This window comes from Uloborus diversus, chromosome 3, assembly GCF_026930045.1.
Source record: "Uloborus diversus isolate 005 chromosome 3, Udiv.v.3.1, whole genome shotgun sequence".
NCBI lineage: Eukaryota > Metazoa > Arthropoda > Arachnida > Araneae > Uloboridae > Uloborus > Uloborus diversus.
In genome coordinates, this window is record NC_072733.1 from 83,006,704 (window position 1) to 83,032,486 (window position 25,783).

A 25,783-nucleotide genomic window follows, 5' to 3' on the forward strand; every position below is an offset into this window, starting at 1 on the left:
TTTTTTTTTTTTAAATTTTGCTTCGTGGTGATATTTAAAAAGAATGTTCTTTTGCATCATCAGTAATAGTTGTTGCCAGATTTTTGTCCACTCAAATGGAATGTTTGAAAAATCCGTCCAAGACATTTTTCTCTGAAGGCATTACAAACACTATTTCACCAGCACTAAGGTGGAAGAAATTAAGTAAAATTTCTACAATTAATGGAGCATCTTAAGCATAAGGGATGTCCGTCCTGCATCATCAGCACCCTTCGCTCCCAATCTTTTTTTTTTTTTTCAAATTTTTATTTATCCAAAACCACATCACAGGACACGGGAATGTCCGGGCTGCCAAGAAAACCAAAAGTCAGTAGCCAACAAAAGCAAATCCACCACCAAGATAGACGAAAGAAAACGCGACTCAGAACAGTTCACCTGACAACAAGTTGGGTTTTTCGGCCCTCTGTATCTCAGCCCCATGAAGACCCCAGGAGTTGATTTTTGGTATACTCAATCTCTGGTGGCCCCTGAAGAAAAACCAAAATACAATCCCCAGGACCATCAGGAGGAATTTAAGTTAGAAAATCGCCTTCCTGGGGTTCTGTAGGAGCCCCCCGGGGAGATGATTTTTTGTATACTTTTCATAGCAAGAATTGAAAATAAACATATATGAATATAAACGTTTTCCTTGCAATGGAACCCAAAATTTGATCTTAAACTTCCTAATACAATTTCGAAATCAAAAGAACAACTAGCAGCCGCCTCATTTCATCATGAAATCTCAAGACTTTTATAAGCTGTAAAGCCTAAATGGTTTGAGTTTCACCATTAATATTTTTTACAACTTCTTAAATACATAAAAAAAGTAACCATGCCAAGTTTCAATAAAATTCGAGCCTGTGGGTGCTATGCCCTATTTTTTGATTGACTTTTGCATTTTTTCTAAAATTAAAGAAATAAAAAAATTATTGAAATGATGAATAAAATAAGCAGATATAAGGTGGCATATAGTAATAAACCACCCAACATTAAAAATAATTGAAATGCTTGCTCTTGTAGAATTTAAATAGATTAAAATCTCAAGCGCAGCATGTGTTTGACATTGTTGGGATGATGATTCCAAAATATACGTTTCTGGCGGATATCACGGAGGAAGAAGATTCAAGGGAGAAAAATGGAAAGAATTTAGAAATAAATCAAAGACCAAAAATTATAAAAAAATCTTTTTTTTTTTTTCAATTTTTGAGAAAAGTACAGCCCGAAAGAGGCAAAAAAAGAAAAAAGGAAGAAAGGTTTCAAAAGTCAACAAAAAAAAAGCGGGAATTGCGGCAAAAGCCAGAAAAATCTCATCCTCAGTGTGACCCAAAATTAGTGGGGGGGGGGGGGGATTAGAGTTAAAGTTTTTTAAATACATTTCTTTAACCGGCCACCTGCCATAAGAGATAAATCGCATTTTTTTTGGGGGGGGGGGGGTCAGCTCTTGGTTTATTAGCTAAGATTTCTAATAAGATGAACTTGAATATCACCATGCTAGCTTCCTCTCAGGAATTGTATATCGTTTCTTTATTTCGTTTTTTACTAAAGGAGAAAGCGAAACTTATTTGCTTCATTTTCGTATTTTTAGATGGCATTTTCGCATTTTATGAAAAGTGCGACCGCAGGGCTGCCACTGAGTTATGGTATACTAAAAATAGTCATTTTAGTAGCCTCTTAAATGAAAAATGGTCTGCAAAATAGTCACCAAACAAGGAAAATAGTCATTCATTATTTTTCAAAAACGATTTACGTTAAATCATTCTACACATACTTTGATAAATAGACATACCTCAGTTGCATAGTATACATTAAAATTAAGTGTTTGGTCGATTACTTTATATACTTATCATAAAAAGATCCTTTTTTTACTTCATTTTGCTAAAAAGGGGTGTTTTTCATAGTTTTTCAACCTCCTACTCATGATTCGTGCAATTAGTCATGTTAAACTTTTTGTAAATAATTAGTCCTATGTGTACTTATGTCATAGCATTCAAAAAAATTTAGATTTGTTTTGAATTTCTAAAGATATAGGAAGATATATAGCATGTTACAGACTCTACTCTCAAACAACATGGAAATTTTTGCTTAAACTATCTTCAAATTTTCTGTGAAAGTAATAACTATTCTTACCTAATAAAGGTGATAGTTCGGTATGCCTAAGAGCTGGGGCCCACCTCCCCTAAATATCCCACAGACTCCTCCTTAAAGGTTCTACTATGTCTCAGTTTATCAATAGTAAATTTAAGCACCAAAATATTTTTTTTAACGAAATATTTTTACGAAATTATTTACTAAAGAACTGCACATTTATGAACATGTTACGGACTCTACATATTTGTCACGTTTGAGTATTGTTTGAATTATTGCTTATAAAGTACAAACAACACTACCTCATTGTTCAATAGTTTCAATGATAGGATCAACTGTCATGGCTATTTCTTCATATGTGAGGGGGGGCCATCTGGAGGGGGGTCATGCCGCTGACTGTGCCATTGAAGTTTTTTAAGGAGGTGTTTTGAGGGATATTTTTCTCATTTTTTGGGGGGAGGTTCTTGATATTGCAGGGGGAGGAGTCTGTGGGATATTTAGGGGAGGTGGGCCCCAGCTCTTAGGCATACCGAACTATCTTCAGTAAATCGAAATTTCTGGATAAATTTTAAGGGGGGCGGGACACGTTAGGGAGACTTTTTAAGCCAAAACCTTTTAAGTTGCATTTTTAAAGGTAAGTTAAATTTTCTGTTAATTCAATTAAAAAAGGCAACAATTTTTTCTTCAGGAATCACAGGTATTTTTAAGCAATAAAATTTTGTTCATTTCTGGTTTAAATAATTGCATTTAATTAAATGTATGATGGATCATGTATGGCACAAAAATTAGTTTTTTCGTTTAATGGTCCTAATATTAATGTACTAAATGCCAGCTGACATGCATATTGCTCCTTTTTTTATCGTGACCATGTCACACTGAAAATATACTGAAATTTGGGACCACCAGATCAGTCAACTTGCCATAATAGTACAGTAAAATTAGGCCAAAAAATGGCCAAACCCAAACATCCAAAAAAAAAAATGAAACCTGTTGCAAATTACTTCTTACCCTTCCAGCAAGAAGGGGTAAAAAGTCCCAGAACTTTGCGCGTCGGGTTTTGGGGGGAAGGGGGGGACGAAATAATCCTCTATTTAAATAAAAATAATTTCTATTACTTAAAAAAATACTCAAAAGTCGCAGAAATCACACTCTATAATAGTAAAATAATAAACTCTCCCGTTAAAAAATTCTAATTAACAGAGGGGTGCACAAGCGGGGGGGATGGGGGGGGGCTCATGGATCAGCTTTGCGTCATTGAAATTTTTAAGGCAGTTTTTTCAAGGGGTACTTCTTTCTTTTTTGAGGGCTTTTATTCTGGATGGATACTCCGTCACAATTAAGGGGTGCGCCATCGCTTTTTTTTTGGGGGGGGGACCCTGAAGTTGCAGTGAAGTTCACGAAAAAATTTCCCCGATTCAAATTTTTCAGAAGTACAAAATGCCACACAATGATATGGTAATGTCAGAATGATAATTCTAAAAGATCTAAGCGAGCTCAGTAACCAAATTATTTGTGACTGTAGTTATTAAACTGTTTAGAGCGCTGGAAAACAAAATTCCTGTGCAGCTTAAAAAAAGTCCAAATTGACCAAAGTTTACCTACTTCTTGATTAACTTCAACTTTTCTACAATCTTTTGCCATCACCGTAAGGGGGGACAAATCAAAATTGCCAATAGTGAGACGGGCAATGTTGCAATTCTGCACCCACTAAGTCGGTGGGGGTTCTCATTGACAAACACCGAGCTACCTCTCTTTTACGCAGCTGGTTATGTGAATTATGCTAAATATGCAGACATATACTTGCAACACTATCTCAAACTTTTGAGTACATTATGCGATAAAAAAAAATTTGATCACATCAAACATCAGATAAAACATCAGCTATCCAACGATCTAACGCAGTGACAAATTCAGGTGGTCTAGAACCTGTAGTGATTCAACGATAGAACAAGTCTTGATGAGAGCAATGAGCAATACAACAATAGAATGCTAAATATTTACACCATTTTGTCTCCCATTTTGGAAAACACAATCTGTTTCAAAAGCCCCCAGAAGTTTCTTCCCTCTCAAGTTGGTAGTGGTATTGCTCGCTGATGATAAGATGAGTTGCGATGAGACCTTTAACGTACGGGTACAAAGGATATTGAAGGCAAACAATTTTGTGGCATTTCTTTGCAAAGGAGGTAAACAGTTATGTCTTTAGCTTCTGTTGCGAGAGTAGTTACTATCTGTAAAGATGTGTAAGCCCAAACCATTTTTTACACCGAATGGTATGAACAGTAAAGATGGAATAACAAATTGTTAAAAACTTCTGGTACGAGTTATGCGCTGATCCTCCATCAGTATTCGATGAATCTGGTTTCAGAAGGAAAGAAATCTTGTATTGTTAAAGTGCTATTATCTGAAGCAAAAGGTTCATCCACCATCACAGAACGAACAGCTGGTGTCATGTATGAGGCAGTGAGAAGCAAAGGGATGCAAGTGGACATTTTCAAGTTTTGAATAAAACTCGTTTAAAGATAACATCCTAGGTAGGCTTTCACTGATTTTCTTTTCTAAATCATGCTGTATAGAAGCAATTACCAGGTCTACTAGTACCATCTCTTGCCTCAAGATAGAGGAGAGGTTCACCAACCATTTGTACTGGTTATCTCCAAATTTTTAATTTTGCCACTTACATCCCTTTGCTTCTCACTGTCTCATATGTAATAAATGGAAGATATCTGCTTGGTCATATTTTTGGTAATGATCTGTAAACTTCAAGGAAATATTCCAGCAATGCAGTGTATAGGTAACTTGTAAGTATGAGAAAGCTTGTGTCATTTTTGATGGGTGCAAAGAAAGCAACACAGAAATATAATCTGCGTCCTGTTACAACAGCCAAGCCTTCTGCTCTAGAAGACTTTCTGCGTCTCAAATCTTGTGCTTGCTCTGAAGGGTTCATTGGATATAGTGAATGTTTGAAAAGTCTGAAAATGGACTGAAGTGTTCAATTATATGCTCAAACTGTGTTAGACATAGCTGCAACAATAACTATTTTGCTGAGGATCTAGATTCCAAAAAACATCTTGACTTTTTGTTACAAGATTAGGAGAAATCATTTGAAAGCAAAAAACAGGTCAGCGTAATTTTCTGGTTATTTAATCGAATGTGCACCATCAGAGAGGGTGGGGGGGGGAGGATAATATTTTAGTATATAATTTTGTTTTGGGAGATGAGCTATGTTCTTATGGGGTGGACAGTCCTGATTTAATGCATTTTAGATTTGCATAATACTTCTACTTGAAATAAAAGGAGGGGGGGTGAGGATTTATTTTATTTGACGGAGGGGGGGGGATTGCTGTAGCTTTGAGGTGCACCATCGATCTTGGAGGATGGACGCACTCGATTTCTAACTTTAACTTAGCATAAAATAATGTTTCCATATGAAATGTATGGAGGGGGGTTCGGGGGGGGTACTGCTTCGTTTTACGGGGATAGGGGGGCTCTGTAGCATTGGTGGGTTATGTCATCCCTCTTGGGGGTCAAACACCTTTAATTTCATGCTTTTAAATTTAGTATAACATAATATTCTCACTTTAAATTTACTCTAAAAATTCTGGAAAAATACCCAAAACGGCAATTTTTAGATGCCCCCCATTCAAAAACCCGACGCACAATGGGGTGGGACTTTTTACCTGTTCTTATTGGGAGGGTAATAAACAATTTGCACCAGGTTTAGCTTTTTTTTTTTTGGATGTTTGGGTCCGACCCCTATTTTTACTGTACTATAAGATAAAAGGGGAAATTGGGGCTCGTTAGACCGGCCTTGATAATTTTAATACTTTTTTTTTTCAATTTGCGACCAACAAAAAGTAGCGCCCGTGGTTCTTAACAGTCTTGCATAATATAGACGAACGAGCGAACAGCGTTCGCAGAAAATTTTTGCTTTGCAGAAATTTTTTGTCAAACTGCCAACATTAATTAAAATTTTTTAAAGGGATTTTAAAAAAATCCCAGTTGACTTCTGTTGAAGCCTTTCTCCAAAAGCCTTTTAAAGCACACATGTGAAAAACATAATTGTTTTGGCAGTTTTCTTCAGTTGGTGAAAATTAAGCACAAACTATGTTATTGTAAAAAAAAATTTAAAGGATTGTTTTTAGCACTTTTTTTTTTGACATTTTTCATATTAGAATATAAATTTAATTTTTTATTCAAGGGTGAGTTAGGCAAAATAATTATTTGCAGAAAATTTTCCAGTTAGGATTTGTGTTCGCAGAAAGCTTTTCATTTTATCTAACTCTGGTTCTACAATTCCTAGAATAAAATCATATGGTAATTATTTTGAACAAATTTCAGAAACTTATTTTAGAGTGCTATTTTTGATTGATTAACTTTCATAACTAAGCAACTTTATTTTTTAAATGGTTTTCATGAAGAATGAAGCAATAAATTGAATTCCTCAACTAAAATAGGTTTTTTTAGTTCTTAAGTATTAGCAGTTTTTTTTTTGTTTTTTTTTTTTGTAAAGGAAAAAAAAATCAGGACAACTTTTTTTGGACCAAGAACCTGGGGTATGTTGGTTCACTTTTAGAAAACCCACAAAAATTTTTAGAAAAATTAAAAAAGCAATACTCTAGCAACTTCACTATTGCTAATTCTAAAGACAATTGTTTCTTCTTGAAACAGTAGATATTGGTCAATTTTAATTTTTTTAGTTTTTGATTCTAATCACAAAACAACATTTGTTTAACACAAATGTTGGATAATGTTTATCATTTAAATTGTAACAGAAGTTGTTTTTGTAATGTGGGGACTCCGGGACTTGGCAGGTTGGTTCACTTCACAAAGTTCAATTAAAATATTAATGTGAAAAAAGTTAATGAATGGAAAACTTTCTGAGATGATTAGAAATATTTAATGTAACTCATGGTAGAAAATAATACTAATTGAATTATATGATGAGATAAAAAAAAAAAAAAAAGATGAAAAGTAGAGAGTCAGACCAATGTGCCCCCAAGTCCTCCTATACACTTGTGCAGTCAAAATTCTTCTGAAAGTAGTTTTTTTTTTTAAGTATAAGTTCTAACTCCCTTTAAAGGGCTACTTTTACTCTTTTTTTTCTGTGCAGGCTGTTCAAGCATTTTGGTAAAGAAATAGCTGCGCTGAAACAGTTGCCAAATGTAGAGTCCGTAACAAAATTTAAAAAATTAATAAAAAATACCGAATCTAAATATTCGTGAAACTTATTTTAGAATATTGTAACACCATGGGTAAGATTAGAAAGTATTCAATTTAGTGATAAAATGCATAAAATTTTAACAAAACTTTTCTTCTAATTATTGTTGCGGACTCTACAATCACCATTTTCACAAATTATAATTTCTTAACAAATGCACTTTTTTATTAAAATTATATGTATTAGAGATAATCCTTTATTTTATTTGTCCCAAGCACCAGTTTTGGCTTGAAATTCAGTTAAAGTCACTATTGAAGAAAAATTCAATGTAGAGTCCGTAACATTAAAAGTTGTATTTTTCATGTTTTGATTGCAATTACATGGATAATATGCAGTAAATGAAGAAAAAATAAAGGCATTCATGTCCTTTAGAATGAACTTTTTCAATACATGGAAAAAATTGAACCTTTTAACAAGTTTGTGACGGACACCCCTATCTCAAATACCCTGAAATGCCCCATTTACATACATACAAGCATATTCATACATTCATACAGAATGTCGTGACAAAACTCGTCAAAATGGATTCAGGAACAGTTAAAATAAGTTTAGACATTAATTTCAACATAACTTTCCGTTTAAATTGAGTGATAAATTTTTTGTTGAAGACGTGTTCCTCCTTATGTCGTTAGAATTGTGTAAATTTTAAATGTGATACATTTTTCCAGATAATAATCTGAGATGAGCCCCATTTCCTTCGAAACCATACAAATCCTGAAGACCAAAAACTTTTTTCACGAGACAACCAAATGCATTTTTCATGAATATTCTTAATAAAGTACTTTACAAAAAGTAAAAAACAAAGAAAGGAGAAGAATGAGAGCAAAGGAGAGCTTACCACCGAACACTTTCTTTTTAAAACTTGAACTATAATACATATATAGGCAGAGGGTGTAAACGTGAGATGTAAAAGCATTAGGGCCTTAAGCAAGCATTTCCTTGAAAAAATTCTAGAAGAAAAAAGAAAAGCTTCAGTATAAACTATCTAGTTACAAAAAAACTTCAATAAAAAATGCTGTAATTTAAAAGATCAACTACGAGCATATATGAGGTAGTGAGAAGCAAAGGGATGCAAATGGCAAAATTAAAAATTTGGAGATAACCAGTACAAATTGTAGGTGAACCCCTCCTATGTCTTGGGGCAAGAGATAGTACTAGTAGCCCTGGTAGTTGCTGCTGTACAGTAGAATTTAGAAAAGAAATCAATGAAAGCCTAACTATGACGTAATCTTTATATACGTTTTACACAAAACTTGAAAATGTCCACTTGTATCCTTTGCTTCTCACTGCCCCATATGTTGTTTAAGAACAATTCCATGATAGATCAAACAAAAATAAGTTTTTGACCAATTTTATGAAAGTTTGGCAAGAAGGGCACCAGTGTGGACACAAGGACTTTTCAAGCAGTCCACACTCAAAAATTTACCATTCTCTTATCATAACACTTCAATTTGCTGCCAAACATTCTTTCGATTTTATAAATTGTCACGAACTAAAAATATTTAAAAATAAATTATAGAAAAAATAAATTAGCATTAATTAACCAAATAAATTATTGATCACAAATATTTATCAGCAAAAAAGCAAATAATTTAAATATTTACTTTTTTGTAATTCAAAAATAAAACATGTCAAATCATTTGTGGCAAACCAGGAATCTTCTTTCACTTTCGGGTTTTTGTTCACTTTGTTTTTAATCCACATTTTTCACAAAAGACGATAATGCGACTCGTTTTCTTGTATGATTTTGATCTCTTATCTTAACAGTATAATTTAAAAATCATATTTTACAATAAAAAGTCTAAATTTGTGCAGCATTAAAAGAAAACCCATTCATGTTACAAAGTTATGTAGATTCATTAATTACAATTAATGACAGAATTTGACTTTGTTACATGGAATTACTGGTGAACGTAGTGAGATGACAACTATATAGATTGGATTGTAGACAATCGATAACGATAGGCGCGGGGTCTGGACCCCTTATGTCCCTGCATTTAAACGGCGGTGCACACATTAAACTTATGCTTGCTGTGGCAATACAGCTTTTACAGCTTTTTTTTTTTGTCGATGTGCAATACTGAGCCTGTAACTGAGCTTTTCCTTCCCATGTCAGTATGGCATAAATTGCATATCCATCCGAAAATTGGTTGCTTTTCTATGAACTCTACAAATGCCTCAAGGACTTTTCGGACACCCTGTATTATGACCAGAGTTGTTAATTTTTGCTGGGACAATAGAAACAACAGCGGGAAAAATGGAAAAAGTTAGCAAAACCCTAGCGTGGATTGAAGCATGTGCAGACTCTGGCATGCGAGAGAGATACTCTTGCAAAGAGCGATGTCCAAATGACAGTCTTTTTTGACGTTCGGGTTTCGCTACTTGTTGAATTCCTTGAGCACAGCAGAATCATTAACTTAGATGTGTACTGTGAGACACTCCAAAGCCTACATAGGTTTATCAAGAACAAAAGAACAGAGCTGCTCCCAAAGAGTGGTTCTACTCCGTGATGGCATGTGTCCCAAGGTCACCCTGGCGGCACTGCCCAAGTTCAAGTGGGAGCAGCTTGACCATGCATCTTACAGCCCAGACATATTGCTCTGTGATTTCCATGTGTTTGGTCATTTAAAAAAGCCTATGAAAGGGAAGCGCTTCAGCTCTGAGGACAAACTTGAGGACACTAGGACTGAGTCTTGTCACAACTACAAAAATTCTGGGAACAAGGAATCCTGCGGTTAGTTAATTAGTGGAACGAATCGTGGTGCTCAGGCCTATTGTGTATATTTTGAATTAAGTCTTCATTCATACCCACAGTATAGTTTGCTACCTTATCATTTGAACACCCTATATATAAATAATGCACGGTAAATAAACATTTCAGTAATCAATTTTATTTTCCGTTACATTAATTGATAAATTGAAAAAATCATAACATTCTTTTTTTTTTGCAGTGCGTTGCCATTTTGGTGCAAGCCTAGTTTTTATGTACAGTGGAGCAATAATTTTTATATACTTAAAAAATTTCCAAGGGGGAGTATTTTGATATATTCGAGGTAATAAGTCTCACTGAATGATCTAGAAAATCATAACTTTAGAACACTGTTAAATTTTTATTTTGCTACAGAAGTCCCATTACAATAAATACCAATACAACAAAATAAATTTTTAATCCCAGTTTAATTGCCATCACATTTTTAAATTTCATTTCAACGAATTACCATTACAAACAACAAAATTTATGGTCCCTGAAAATCCTTTTAAGGGATTTTCCAGTATAATTAGAAGAGAAGTTACAGTCAGTTGTAACACTCATTGGCGTCGTCAGCTGAAATTTATTGGGGGGGGGGGGGACCATTCTGATACTGTCATTTTCAAGTTGTATCAAGAAAAATGCATATATATATATATATATAGTATATGAGATAAAAACTTGACATTAAATAGAAAGGGGTTTACATTTAAGACAAAATTCTTAAACAGGTACATCTTGATTTACATATTTACACAATAAGAAAAAAAATTAAATTCCACCAAATACATTTTTTCTAGACTGCACATGGGATACGAATATCCGTGCTATTTTTTTTGTGATCAATTTCATCCAAGATATTTTTGTTAACGTAAAATAAAGCAACATGATTTTGTGTCATAGTTGACCTTAGATACATTTTGAGCTTTCTCAGCGCACTAAAGCTTCTTACGACGAAGCGGAGCACACCAAAGCAGCCGCACCAAATTTTCAACATTTTGAAACAGACCCCTAACTTTAACGGCTGATGACAAAGCTTTCTTTGCTTCATCTAAGCAGTTAACTTTAAGGTTGTTATGGAATAGTTGAAGCTCAGTTTTTAAAGCAGCCATTCTATTAAAATTTATAAAAGAAGGAACATTTCAAAAAAAAAGTTGAACGCATTAGCTTCGATAGAACTCATAATGTTAAAATAATTCTAGTAAACGCATACCTGATTAGCAGGCATTCAGGGGCTACATGATAGAGGTCACTATGACCTCCCATAAACTTTTCTTTCCCAGAAAATTTTGTCTGACAAGTCCAAATTTCGAGTAGTTTTTTTGTGAAATATTGCATTAAAAAGATACTCTCATTAAATGTACAGTGACTCCCAAAAGTGTTCGTACACCTTGAAATTTTGTAGTAAAACTAAATTAACGCAAAACTAAATTCGAATATGAAATCCATTTTTTTTTTCACATCACAACTGATTTTTTTTTTCTTTTTTTTTTTTGAAATTTGTCAAAAAAACGAAGAGATAGAGAAACAATACGCCACAAAAGTCACTGTACGCTGAAATATTTTGGAATTAATTCATGATTAAAATTGTCACAGGTCATTTTTTAAAATTATTTTTGCATTGTGTTGACACTATAAAGTCATTTGGCTTGATTTTTTGTGCATTTATTCCCTAATATTCTGCTTATTATTTTTAAATGGCTGGTATTCGTGAAAAAGCAAAGAGCATTCAAAATTTGATTTTTACCCCTCACAGTAGTGGTAAATTGGTTTGAAATGTCTCGAAATTAGTTAATGTATACCATTCTATAGTAAAGTGCTTAATAAAATACTTTTGAGAACGGAATCAGATCAAAAGCAAGGTTAGAAAAAGTCAACCGGCAAAGCTAACAAAGCGTGATCGGAGGTTTACTGTTAAAAAAATTATGAAAAATACACATTTGAGTGCTGTAAAAGTTTCTGCAGAATTTGATGAAAAATTTCGCGCTTAATTTTCTCCAAAAATTGTTCGCCAAGTTCTCTGATTAGCTGGATCAAATGGGACCTTTTCCCGCAGAAATTTTCTCGTTCTTGCGAAAAACAGAAAGCTTACGCTTTTCGTCGCAAAATCAATGATAAATAAGCTCAAAATGTTTTGGAATAACGTCTTACTTACAGATGAAAATGAATTCAACATTTTAGGTTAAATTGTTGTAATTGTAAATAGAAGAAAAAATGTGGAATTTGAAAAACAATTTTTAACTATTAGCCCAAAATTTGGCTATCGGGAACAACTTTGTATTTTATCAAGATAAAGATGGGAAGCACACGGTTTTCAACGTTTGCGTCTGGTGCCTCAAAAATTGTACTTAATCTTAGAAATATCTCCTCAATCCCCAGATTTAAACTTAATCTAGAAAAATTAGAGATATCTGGTGGCTAGATTACAAAAATACGGCATTGAAACGAAAAGCAAACTACAAACAGTAAAACTCGAAGTGCGGTTGAGCACTTACTCAGAAATTGCACAAAAAAAAAAAAAAACAATGAAATTCATTTCCAGACGTTTAAAAGGTATTGTTGGTATACTGCACTAACTTAGTAAAAAGTTAGATTATTTTTCTAACATATAGATATTTTTTCAAAGTGTACGAAGACTTTTGGGAGATAAAGTTTCTGGCACTTGATTTCTTAAAAATCAAGTTTTATTATGTTATTAAAAATTGTCATGCAGTTTTGTTGAAAATAGATCATAGATCTTATAATTAAATACCTATTCCAAAATATTAATTTTAACCAATGGATTGGGGCGTATTTCATTGAAAATCGTAAGTGTACGAACACTTTTGGGAGCCACTATTTAGGAATTTCATTCGGAAAATTGAAAAGTAACCCCATCTGAATGGTATAAAATCGGGGCGCCCCTGCAGGCATTACACTTAACAAAATGGTCCTTACCAATCATTGTGTTTTGCCTTTTTGAAGACGGTTCCGTGGGATGTTGATAGTGGCACCTGGATGTTGATGGTGATTCAGTAGATAAAAATTGCTCAGGTTCATTTGATGTAGAAGGTTTTGCTACATTTTCCCGTTTAAAGCCACCTCTCCATAGTTGTAATCGAATGTGTAAAAAAAGTATAATAACCAAAATAGGAGCGCTCTTCGGGTCACCTACTCTCAAGGAAATCAAAAGATCACATGAAATTATCTTAATTTTTGTCGCAACTTTTCCAACAGGCGAAGCCTATTTTATTTCTCTTTTTTTCTGGTCATCCTCAGCTTCTTTTTTCGTAGGTCAATTGGAAGTGACATCACAGTATCCGTCGTTCTGCTGGCTTACGATTTGCTTTTGAAATTACTCTTTAATTTTTAGTCTCCTCCCCTTTTTTTCTTGTAACGTAACGCTTTTTCGGTCAAATTTGAGATGCCGCAAACACATTTAAGAAACCTCGCTTCGATAAGGTACTTTGAAGCCACGTGTTGAATAGTTTTAAACACTTTGAAGCGTCTCCTTTCTTTTTCTACCCCAAATTTAACCTTTGACCAGCAAAGTGGTTTTCTAAATTTGTTAGCATCCTTTGGCCAGGGTGTTCTTGCCAGCTGCAAAAACCACCAAAGAGGTCCGGTGTCTCATTTTGTTTGGGTAACATTGGGGTCGATATAAATTGAATCGAATTGGAGAAGCAAACACTGCAAAACTCAAAACAGAACCTTGCCAGCGCCGAGAAACGAGATAAGAAAGAAAGGAGCCGAAACTCATATCCTGAAACTCATATCCCGTCTTCTGCTGACTTATTAGCGCTTTAAGCGGGAGAGCCGAAAAAAAGGGGGAGGGGAATTGTCCATCTGATTTCAGTATCACAAATTTGTCCAGTTGTTTCCCCCCAAATAGCAACAAATACGCTGGAATCACTTCCAAGCTGGGAACGCCGGGGACACGACTTGTGTTTTCAATGCGGGACCGGACATATGATACTTTTTGTGAGTTAAGGCATGGCTTCCTGCCATGGTCCCCCATGTTAACAAATTATTACCCCGCTAACACATCTCTACTCTGTGACTAGTTGACATTGCGTTCGGAAGAAAGTGTTACCTTTCTTGCATCCTCTACTGAAGCTATGTGCAGAGAGCAGAGCAATGGTTTGTCATTGGTTCACTTTCCATTCACTATACACATCGCCTATTTTGTTATTATTTAGTTCTTTTTCGTGTTTTTTCCTTCTTTTTTTCGATGTTCATTTCGTTTTGTTTGATATGAATTAAACATGATAAATTATGTATTATGCAACTGTTTAAAGTCTTTTTTTTTTTTCAAAACAGTAATATTTTCCCCCAAAATAATGAATTTCATCTTGACAATTATCGAGAGGGTCTGATTTTCAAATATTGAGGGGATCCGGTTCTCAAATATTGGGGGGGGGGGGGGGGGGGGGGTCCGGACCCCTTGGACCCCCCCCCCCCCCCCACGACGCCCATGGTAACACTTTTTGTTTTTCGCACATTGAGTTTTTTAAAGCCCTTATTTTTAACAACTTTCTAAATAGAGATCTAAAAATTGGAAGAATTACTTGCAAATGTGTCCTCCATCATGCCAAATTGCATTGAAATCAGAAATGGTGATGCCAAGAAGGTGATTGATCTGACATGGAATTGCTGTTAAATGTTTATAAATAATAAAACTTCAAAAAGATATTTAACAGCAATTGCATTTCATACACTTACTAATCCACTTACTCTTAACAAGCATTTTTATAACATGAAACATCATATAGAACCTAATTGTGTCTCAGCTATTGAAGAAGCACCATATCAGGGTTCATACCATTTAGGGAGAAAAAAATTCAAGCACTTTTCAAGGCAAAAAAAAAATATATCGAACATTTAAGGTAAAGGGGAAAATTGGAGATTTAGGGAGGTAAAAGCAGAATGAACACTACTGGATTTCCAGTGAATAATCATAACACAACCACCCCTGTTACACATCTTAATTATTTTAGCAGACATAAAGAAAATGATGTACTTATAAATTCAACTTCATAAAATTATATAATTCAACTTCATATTTAAAATACTAACTTTCGCGAATTAAGTTTAATGTTGTCATGTTTCCCATAAAATACATTTATATTTTACTAAAATTAAAAATAAAATAAGCTAGTCTAAGGTAGCATACATGAAAATAACGTCCGATTAGTCAATATATTTAAATATTTGCAAGATGCAAAAAGATTGTAATTTCAAACACGAGAAGCAATTTTTCGCCAAGTCCGAGTTCGTTCAACTTTGCATGTTTCCCATAAAATAAATTTATTTTTCAACAAATTGAACAAAAATTATACTAATCTAAGGTAGCATATGCGAAAATAACGTACGATTAGCCAAAATATTTAAATATTTGCAGGATACAAAAAGATTGAAATTTCAAACACAAGAACAATTTTCCGCGAAATCCGAGCAAGTTCATGGTTCCAAAATTAATTCCTTCGTTAATGAAATTAAACAAAAAATAAACTAATCTAAGGTACCATTTGTCAAAATATCTTTCGGTTGTAAAAAAAATCAAAATACTTACAAAATGCAGAAGGATTGAAATCCCAAACACGGAAGCAAGTTTTCGCGATGTTGCATATTGAACACATGTTCAGAAAATTGCATTGGTAAAATACTTTAAAACTTTTAAGCACAATCCAAAGATTTTTGAGAGAATTTAAGAACTAAGAAACTTTTTCAAGGCTTTCAAACTTTTTCAATAAGTACTTAAAAATAAACTTTTTTTTTCAAGCATTTTTCAAGGTTTTTCAAGGACGTACGAACCCTGCACGTGATTGACCCTTGGAGGGGGCACAATTTCTTTAGTTCGCCAGTGGCGCTAGACCCAATAGTTACGCTAGTGTGTGCAGTGCACTGTGTTCTCCAGTTCTATACCGCAATGCCCATATTTCTCGTGTGTTAGAGCCGGAAATTTGGTCTCATTCTGTCTTTTCTACAATGAAACAAAAATTGCTTAAAATTATAATTTTTGACGTCAACTTTGAAAATTTCTCTGGAGGAAATAAAACCCTTCCCTACTTCTTCCTCTTCTCCTAACACCATAAAGGGTTTACTGAAACTATTTTTAAGACTTGAATTTCTAAAAAATTCCTTGGGCTTTTCCCCGATTCCCCAGCTCCGTCCTTCCTCTGACCATACGCGAAGATAACTTAAAATTACGTTTTTAGGGCTTGTAACTGTCGGTATCTATATTGCCTTCTGAGCAAGGGCGGATTCAGGGGAGGGTCAAAGGGTCAGCTGACCCCCCCTGTGACAAAAATTTTATTATGATTATTATTAACCTTCATTCTTTTACATCCGGAAAAATAGTACATGGAATCAATGTACTAACACAACCTTACTTTGCTTGGTTCTGTTAGGTATCTCTTCTCAACACGTAATAATTTAAAGCATTGACTGGGTTCGTTTACTGGGCTTTTGCTATTTAAAGTTTTTTGTTGATTTTCATAAGAACAATAATGAGCTGAACGTGGTTTTTTTTTTTTAGAGCACTTTATCTCAAACCATATGTCGTGTGTGCGGGTGTTGTGTGCTTTTCCAACTATTTTATAGCTGTAATCTCATATGTTCAAAGCTTACTGTAACGTGACCAGCCTGTTTGCCTGAAGAAATATGAATTTTGAAGAAAATTTGAGGTAAAATGATCCATGACTCAGGTCGCACATTTGAAAATTTTGAAACGCGACCCCCCTTACAAAATTTCTGGATACGCCCCTGCTTCTGAGCAATAATTTTCATTTATAGAATATAATTCCTCAGCGTTAAATTTTTTTTTATGTTTTATAAATACAATCTATATCTATTTTTCCCCCTTTTCTGATTGAAACTTTATATTGAAATTTGAAGAAAGACTGGTAAGAGCTGCCGTTTCAAGAATTTTTGCCCTGGTGCAACTATTGAAAACCTGCCCCAAAGGCTAAATCTATAATCTCCGAATTGGGACCAGAATGGTCGAAAATTGACTCAAATAACTTAGAGAGTTCCAGTGTTTCGTATCTATCTGGAGAATGGGGTCGTGTAGAAGATGAAATGGTTGGTCAAGGAATGATTTTATGTTTTAAGAAGTGCATAACACTAAGCAGCGTTGATCGAGAGCGCCTGAATAACCTTGTTCGGTTGTAAATATATAGATAAATCAAAGCCTCTGATGAGAAAATAACTGCAGTTTTTTTTTTTTTTTTTTTTTTTTTTTTAATAAAGGAGACGTCTCAATGTTTAATGCTATAAATATAACACTTCATTATTTCCGTCTCCTACCTAAAAACTATTTAATTTGTATAACTCAAGCACAAATCTTGAGGTTATTTATCATTTAAAAAATATTCGGAATAACAAATACTGAGAGTCCGGAGGAATGGGACATCTGCATTTATGCCGAAACAAAAGGTTAACTGTTTCTTGTCCAGCAAATGTAACAAATTAGAATCGGGAGAGCCTGTGTTATGACGGAATGACGAGAATGTTTTAATTCCATTAATTACAATAAAAATGACAATATTTTAAATGAAACACACAGAACAAAAAAGCACTTGCAGTGAATGAAGTATAATGTATGAAATAATTGGTAAAATTATTCCAATAAATTAAGTTTAAAAACAAAATCGTAAAAGTTATAATCTTTATGGAATTTTCTAATATGTTTAATGAAAAAAATATCCAAAGTGATCGTCTCTAATGTAAGCATTTGGACCCCTCTCGAAACAGAATCCTGGCTACGGAACTGCCCCCCCCCCCATTACTAGGAAAACCTGTAAGAATGATATTCTCGAACAGGAAAAAGGAAAACACACTCAACTTAAGAGTCCCAATGATGCATTTTGCGCCAACCCAGTAGAAAAAGCCTACAAAATATAATTATGTAGCGGAATATCGAAAAAAAAAAGCATTCAAAAATCAGTTCGCTGGCCATATCAGTCCAACAATAGCGTAGCCGACCAAACGTCTGAGCCGCGCGGCATGATTCCTCGCAACTATAGACACCATCGGCCAGCGTCCTCTCGATGAGTTTACTTACCCCGTCATCTGTAGGAATTCAGACAACTAATCAAATATCTTATTTGCAATTTCAAATATAAATAGACTTTTAAACAAAAAAAGATTTTTTCCAATTCGAACCACTAGCTCCTGAGATTAACGCATTCAAACAAACAAACTCTTCAGCTTTATATTATTAGTATAGATAAAATACTGTTACGATGCACAAAATGTAAGAAAAACTTTTTATCTCTTCCCATCTTCACTAGCATTGGATGAAATAGCACGCAAAGGTGCTTAGTTTAATTTTTACATTAAGAATTAAAAAAAAAAAAAATCACGTCAGCTCGGAGGTACGTTAATCGCGAAAAACTCGCTTCATATCTATTTTGCGTAGCAAGTCAAATCGAATCGCGTTGTAGCTCAAGTCTACTGTTATACTGTAACCAATAATGATGCTGATGCTTACTCCCATGGAGCTAACGCGGCGAAGATCAGAGGAGTTCAGGGTTTTCTTTTCCAGCCATGCATCGGTCTTACTAATTCGCACAAACAAACCGGCTGCTTAATGCTTAACACGGCTGCTTAATACGAAACAAAACTTTTATAGGCATCAATTAAAAGCAAAACGAAAATCCCTCCTCCCCACCGGAGAAAAGTAATTTCATTTAAATGGCCTTTTTGGTTTGGGGGGGGGGAGAGAGAGAGAGATCAACCCTTCCAGTAAAAAATAAACTTTAAGTACACACCAGAAAAAATAATGTTTCCCTCCCATACGAAGAATTAAATTATAATGCATTTAGGACAAAATAAAAAATCACCTCGCCCAGTGGCGTAGCTAGGGAGAGGCGGAAGGGGCGGTTCGCCCAGGGCGGCACTTTTTGGGGGGCGTCAATATCACACTTTTGATGTGAATAAATTTAACCCGTTTTCCCAAAATCTAAATCATGCTTTTGATTTTTTTTTTCTTTTTTGAGTCAAAAAAAAAAAGGTCTTTTAATTCTAAGGTTGTGGTAAGAAAATTGCTCAAATACAAAACGTTTGTTGTTCTTGTGGACATCGTAGCATTATATTGTTTGTTTTTCCTCTGAAGCTACATACTGGGGGCAGTGTCACACTTTTATCGGGAAGAACAATCGGAAGAGCTTTCCTGTCCCTTAATGTCACCAAACATCAAAAAGTGCAGTTTTAGACCTTGCGTCTCGAAACATCTCCACAGGATAACGCCCACTCTATCCTTTTACATCTCATTTTTTAGCCTAATATTGAGTTTTTAAAATTTCAATACCAACAAATTCCTGAGGGCGGTCAAGCTCTGACCCTTCCTTTAACGTGATTAAAGATAGTCTAATATGTGTATTAAGGGCATCAACTTCGAACTTTAAAAATACCCATCGCATCCAATGTCTCCAAAAATAGCTTAACGTAGGATTTTTGATACTTAAATTTCAGAAAATTCTTAAGTAGAGACCCCAAATGCATAGGCGGATTTACGGGGGTGCCAGGGGGTGCGCCGCACCCCCAAAATTTTTGGTTGGGTTTTGAAAAAAAATTAGTTAAGTGTATTGCACTCAGAAACGCAGTTGGGGGAAAAAAAATTCATAGCTGCTATACTACTAAACTTACTTGAATCCAGTCTATCACTGCACGTCACTAGTGCAAGAAAAACATAACTGTGCTCATATTAAGAATTAAAGTAATTTTATCCATTTCGAAAAAAAAAAACTAATAAATAATTTCATGCAAATAAAGAAACTTCTCAAACAATTTATTGTTCAGTGCTGTGTTATTGTATAGAATAATTGCATGTTCTGTAATTGGGTATTTATTCGTATATCAATACAAATTCTTCTATTTTAAAACAACAATGGCTAATAAAGTCCAAAAAAAAAAAAAAAAAAACATATCTATTGCAAGAAACTTGATCAATAAAATCTACACCGAAATCAACCGAAAACCAACAATTTTAAGGTAAATAATTTTTGAAGGAGGACTTTCTGACATTTTGCTGCAGTTGTGCATCCAGGGGGGAAGGGGCACAAGACTGGTGACCCTCCCCATAAAATGCTGAGTAGATGTTTTTGAAAAATATTCTTTATTATTGAAGAGAAGAAAAGATCTCATTTTGGGAAACGCAGTTACTTTAGAGGAAAAAAAAGAATGTTGGGGGAAAAAAAATCTTAATTTCCCTTTCAAAAAGAAATATTGACACATAAATTTTTCAACAGCTTCAGATTATTGGCAGCGAATTGTGTGCCTTCTCGCACAATCCTCTTTCTTTCATATCGCCCCCCTCCCTTTTTTTTTTTCTATTTCGTTTTCATTTTTTCTATTAGTCCTCAAAATGTTTCTTCTCCAAAGCCATTTTCTCCACTTAAAGTTATTACAGAGTACCTCAAATTTTTCGTTTCTTGGGCTTCCCTTTCGCAAAATTTCCAAGGAAGATCTTCTAATCACCTAAATACATCGAAAATCGTTTAAAATTGCGTTTTTGGATCTTCAGTTTTGAAAAACTGCAGTGTCCCTAACGTTACCAAATATGGTCTTACACTCATGTGTTAAAGACTCTAGTTTTGGAAAATATTCGAACAAGGGCCTCTGACCCCCCCCCCCCCCCCTCTATTATCATCAAAGAGTGTTAATATTTTGGTTTTGAAAACTACTATTTCGAAAAATTTAAGTGGGAGAACTTTTTTTTTTTTAATACCATGGATTATTGCAGAAGAACTACATTTTTAAGACTTCAATTTCGAAAATTTTCCAGGGGAGAGCTCCAGAACACATCGTCCGGTAACAGCATCAAAAATTGTCCTCCGTAGTATTTTTGGAACTTTAATTATGAAAAGTTAAAGAGGTAGCGTGGGGGAGGGGAGGGGGTTCACCCACTAGCTAGATTCACCCACTGCTTCAAATATCGACTTTCGTTTAAGACTTTTTCTGCAGTTTGAAATGTTAAGAATTGTCCACCCCCTAATCTTACTAAATATGGTTTACATTGCGTTTTTTAGACTTAAAAGTGTGTTCCGCCCTAAAATTATTTTCTGATTTCGCCACTGCCTTGCTATTCCGGGACCCCCCCCCCCTCCTCAGATCCCTGATATTGTTGCACCCCCAAATATTTCGGCCTAAATCCGCCTATGCCCAAATGTGCACGATCCTAACGTCATTACACTCACACCTGGCTCCAAATTTCGTTTTTAGACATTTCTAAGAGAAGACCACAAAGCCTTCTTTTCTCAGTGATAAAGAGCTGAAAATGAGCAACAGTTTTTCGAAAAAGATTTCGAGTGGAAAACCCCCTTCCAAACTCTCTCTCTCATGACGTTGTCCGTTAAACAATGGCTGAAGTCACGTTTTTAGTACGTCGTTTTCAAAAAGTTTCATAGGGAGATGGAAAACCATCTGACTTCCCAACATATTTGGAAATAGTTGGAAACTTATGCCGTTAAAGATAGCATTCAATTCTGTGTTTTAAAACTCCGGCATCGGAAAATTTCTCGACAGCTTGCGTACGTTCCCTATTCTCTTTAACGTCATCAAAGATAGACTAAAATAGATTATAAGTTTAAAAATATTTCGGGAGGAAAATCCAGTTTTTGTTGGAGTTAGGAGAGGCCCTTACACCACTAGATACAGCCTACATTTACGTGCTTTTTAATGTAGCTGAAAAGCTTTCCGGACAGGGCCGCTGAACCTTCCCCAATGTCTTCACGTATCCAAAGATAGCCTAAAATTGTTTTTTTAAGCCTTCAATTTCAGATAATTTCCTTGTAAACTCCCGATTCTCCTAACGTCACCAAAGAAAGCACAAAACTGACTTTAATTTTGAAAAAAAAAAAAAAAAAAGGATGGATTTAAACGCCTCTTTCTGTAAACCGTTACAAAAAATTGCTTAAAATTCTGAATTTTGACTTAACTCTTGTAATTTTTCGTTGGAGTTCTGAATTCTTTTTTTTTTCTTCTGCAAGAGAAATAAGCAAGGAAAAAATGTTTTTTTTATTTACACTTTTGACTCTTTAATGTATTAACTATTTCCCATCAAAAGGGCGGCAAATTGAGGAACCGCCCCGGGCGGCAGAAAGCGTAGCTACGCCACTGCTCCCCCCCCCCCCCCAAAGATTTAAGACTAAATAATATACGCACGATTTTTGTATGTTTTCTGTGTGAATAACGATTCAGTCAAAATTCCACGAAATTTGATCCAGTACCAAATTTGTAGCTGGGTCATTCCATGCGAAATGAGCAAAATTCACAAGAAAGTGGTGACCGCATGGTAACAGATTCTTATGAAATGTGGTATACTAAAGTTCCTTTTATGCCTAGATAAAAATATCTAAAATATTTTTGCTCGATATTTTTTATTTTAATAGTTACACGCAATTGAAAATTGGTCAAATTGAACAGTATTCTCATAAATGCTAAATGTTGCCTTTTTTAAGGGCTTGTATCTTATTAACTATTTAATGAAAACATGAAAGTTATATGTTGTTGATATCTTTGGAATGGAATAATTTATCTGATATCAGTAAAATTTTTTAAGTTATTATAGTTAACTTTTAACAGAGTTTCAAAAACTGAAAATATTTCAGTTCTCATAATTAAGCATTTTATTTTTTAATCTCAATCTTGAAGGAACGCATTAGCTTGGCTGAAATTAATACCCAATAATTTGCTAAGTATCATAAAAGAAATACCTTACTTTTAAATTTGTATTTTAATTCCTTTGTCTTCAAAATCAGTTTTAAACTTAGTGACATTTTGTAAAATGATGATTTTTGCCTTCACATATACACAAAAATTCAAATGAGGGAAGTTCAGACAACTTTTAAAATTTTGCAAGAATATAGAGCTGTGTTTCTACCATTTCCTTGAAGAAACTCGAAATTGGTTTTCTATTTCCAAACGTAAAATAAAACTCAGAAAAATAGCATGTTCTTTGTGTTTTTATGAGTCAATCCATACAGGTTCGATGGATGGGTGCGCTCGACTATTTTTAATTTTTTTGGGATTCATATCCCTAAAAGCTGCATATGAAAGATATTTAAAACTATTTTTATTTTTTGCTCTCAACTGGACCTTTGATTTTTTTAGAGGTCATCAAAAGTGATTTTCCTAGTCAAAAATGGGACTTTTAGACCTTTCCATTTTGGCCAAAATCTATTTGAATTAAATTTGACAGTTAATTTAACGCTTTGATGTTAAAGTGCATAAGTTGATAGTCTTACATGATGAGTTACGTAGCTGTAAGTTGATAATTAAAATAATGGCAACAGGTTACAGTTCAAGGTCAAATGTAAAACTTTTACTCATTTCAAAGGAGGGGAATAACTCGCGTAGAGGACGGAAACACAAAATGAAATACGGCAAAAACTAATCACCGGAACCATGCTAAAAAGAATATGTTACTGTGTGTTTGTGTACCCTTCATAGATTACAGCCCCTCAAAAATCGGATAAATGACAAAAACGACATGTTTAGAACCCTTGTAAACCAAATGGATGGAATTAAAAATAAAATTTCTTGGCCAATTGAATATTCCATTCAAGTACTATACATGCTATATATATTGCTCTTTGTATTTGGTTCGTAAAAAAGATACAGGTCTTTGAAATTGAACAATTTTGCTAGTCAATTCACACACTGAAACAGAAATAAAAAGTGTAAAAACTTCATTGCACCTTCTTGAATTACGTATATTGTGCCCCATAATACATTATACTGAAAAAACCATGTAATTTTCAAAGTAATTATTTTAACTTGATAACTTAGAAATATTTAGACATGAATGAGTAGTTTATACTGTATGGAACCTGTATGTATTGACCCTTATGTGAAATTACGAGAATTCAAAGAACTAGATAAACGACTAAATGATGCATAAGCAAGTATATCTAACATTTATTTCAATTTTTTTTTTAAACTTTACTGGTATAGTGTGAATTTTATAAAAGAAATTTGCGAATAAAAATTATACATCAAGTAATAATAATAAATAATAATAACTTCAACAAATGCATCTAACGAATTTTTTTTCTTTCTCTTTTTGCTCTCCACAAAAAATCTTTCAATCTGGCTAAAAATTTATGACTCATTTTTTGTAGAAATGTCCAGTTGAATACATTAATAGTACTTTCATTAATATATTTCTAGTAGTTTCAGACAAATATCATCTTTAATCGGTCATGAGTACTACGGTGACGGTCCATGTGGATTCAGTAACTTAAGAAAATCACTTATCTGAAAAAATATCGATGCATAAAATCATTGTGTAGAAAAACATTACTTAGTCACAAATAATTACTCTATAGGGTCTGGTGGGGTAAAGTGGTCATAAAATCGTAGGTTTTTAACTTTGGTGGATAATAAATGCAACAAATTATTTAAACACTTCAACTCTTTTTGTTGATATTTTACATTGCATTATTAAAGAACAGAGTACATTGAAGTTTAGAAAAAAATATTGATTTAATTAGTTTTACAACACTTTCTTTTCCCTTTGTATTTATGACCACTTTACCCCATGGGATGGGGGAAAGTGGTCATAGCATGGGGTAAAGTGGTCATAGTTAAAAATAAATGCAAAACCATATTAAATAACCATAATATTTGTATATTTCAGTTATTTTTACGGTTACAAGTATATGCACTAATATATGTGTGTATACACGAGTATATAAGTGTCGTGTAAACATGAGTAAACACGTTCATATATGAGTAGATACATGTATACATCAGATACATGCATGCACGTGCCTACTCAAGTATATATGTGTCATGTTTATATACGTATTACGTGTATATACGCGTATAAACGAACGTCATATGCATGTATGCATTTGCATCTCGAGTATACACGAGCATACCTGAATATATAGGTGTATAGTAGACGTATATATGCATATATATACAGGTGTACATGTGGGTACATACACAAGTGTACATAAATGTATATACGGGTATACACGAGTTTTTTCGTGGATGTATCCAGTGCGTGTTTGTACGTATCTACTCACGTATATACATGTATGTATGGAAGCATGATTATATACGTATATATACGTGTAAACACAATTATATACCTGAAAAGACCAATATACGTACATTTACGTGTATACACCAGTACATATATGCATACACGAGTATATACGCTTATATACATGTATGCCTACAGAGTGAATCCAAGCTCTGGAGCAAAAAATCTAAGGAATGTGAGAGGGGAGGATAAAATGCAAAGAATAATAAGGAGCTTATGGTCGCTGACGCACGAAGCCAGAAACTGATGGATGCAAAACAGGTCACAAATTTTTTACACAAAGATGATTTTACTCAAAATTTTTGTTTTTAAGAAATATTTAGAGCACTTGTTAAAAGTTACGGCCCGTAGTAGTTCTAATACAAGCATCGCAACAAAGGCGAAGCGATGGATGAAAGTTTTTCAAAAGTCTCGTTATTAAAACAGAGAGGTCTTTGTGATTACGAAGCCTGTATTACCGATGCAGGCTGCAGATTTCTTCAATCGCTTTAAAACTTTCTTACGACCTAAAATGTTGTGTAAAATGGTCTTAGTGTAACAAATTTGTAACCTGTTTTGCATCCATCAGTCTTTGGCTTTGCGTGCATGTAGTGTGTCAGCAGTGTTTGTGACCATATGTTCCTTATTATTCTTGCTTCTTATCCTCCCCTCTACACCTTTTAAAAATTTTCCCAAG

At 34.2% G+C, this 25,783-nt stretch overlaps 1 protein-coding gene across 6 annotated transcripts in view; it reads right to left on the bottom strand.

Moving 5' to 3' along the window:
* Positions 1-25,783, bottom strand: part of LOC129219276 (C-terminal-binding protein-like) — a 329,042-nt gene that overhangs the window by 91,136 nt on the left and 212,123 nt on the right. For 4 of the 6 annotated variants that reach the window (XM_054853608.1, XM_054853609.1, XM_054853611.1 and 1 more), the window contains one exon: positions 8,160-8,271. The exons of the other annotated variants lie outside the window; for them this stretch is intronic. The gene's annotated coding sequence lies outside the window, so the exon portion shown is untranslated. The remainder of the gene's footprint in view (positions 1-8,159; positions 8,272-25,783) is intronic. 6 annotated transcript variants of the gene reach the window in all.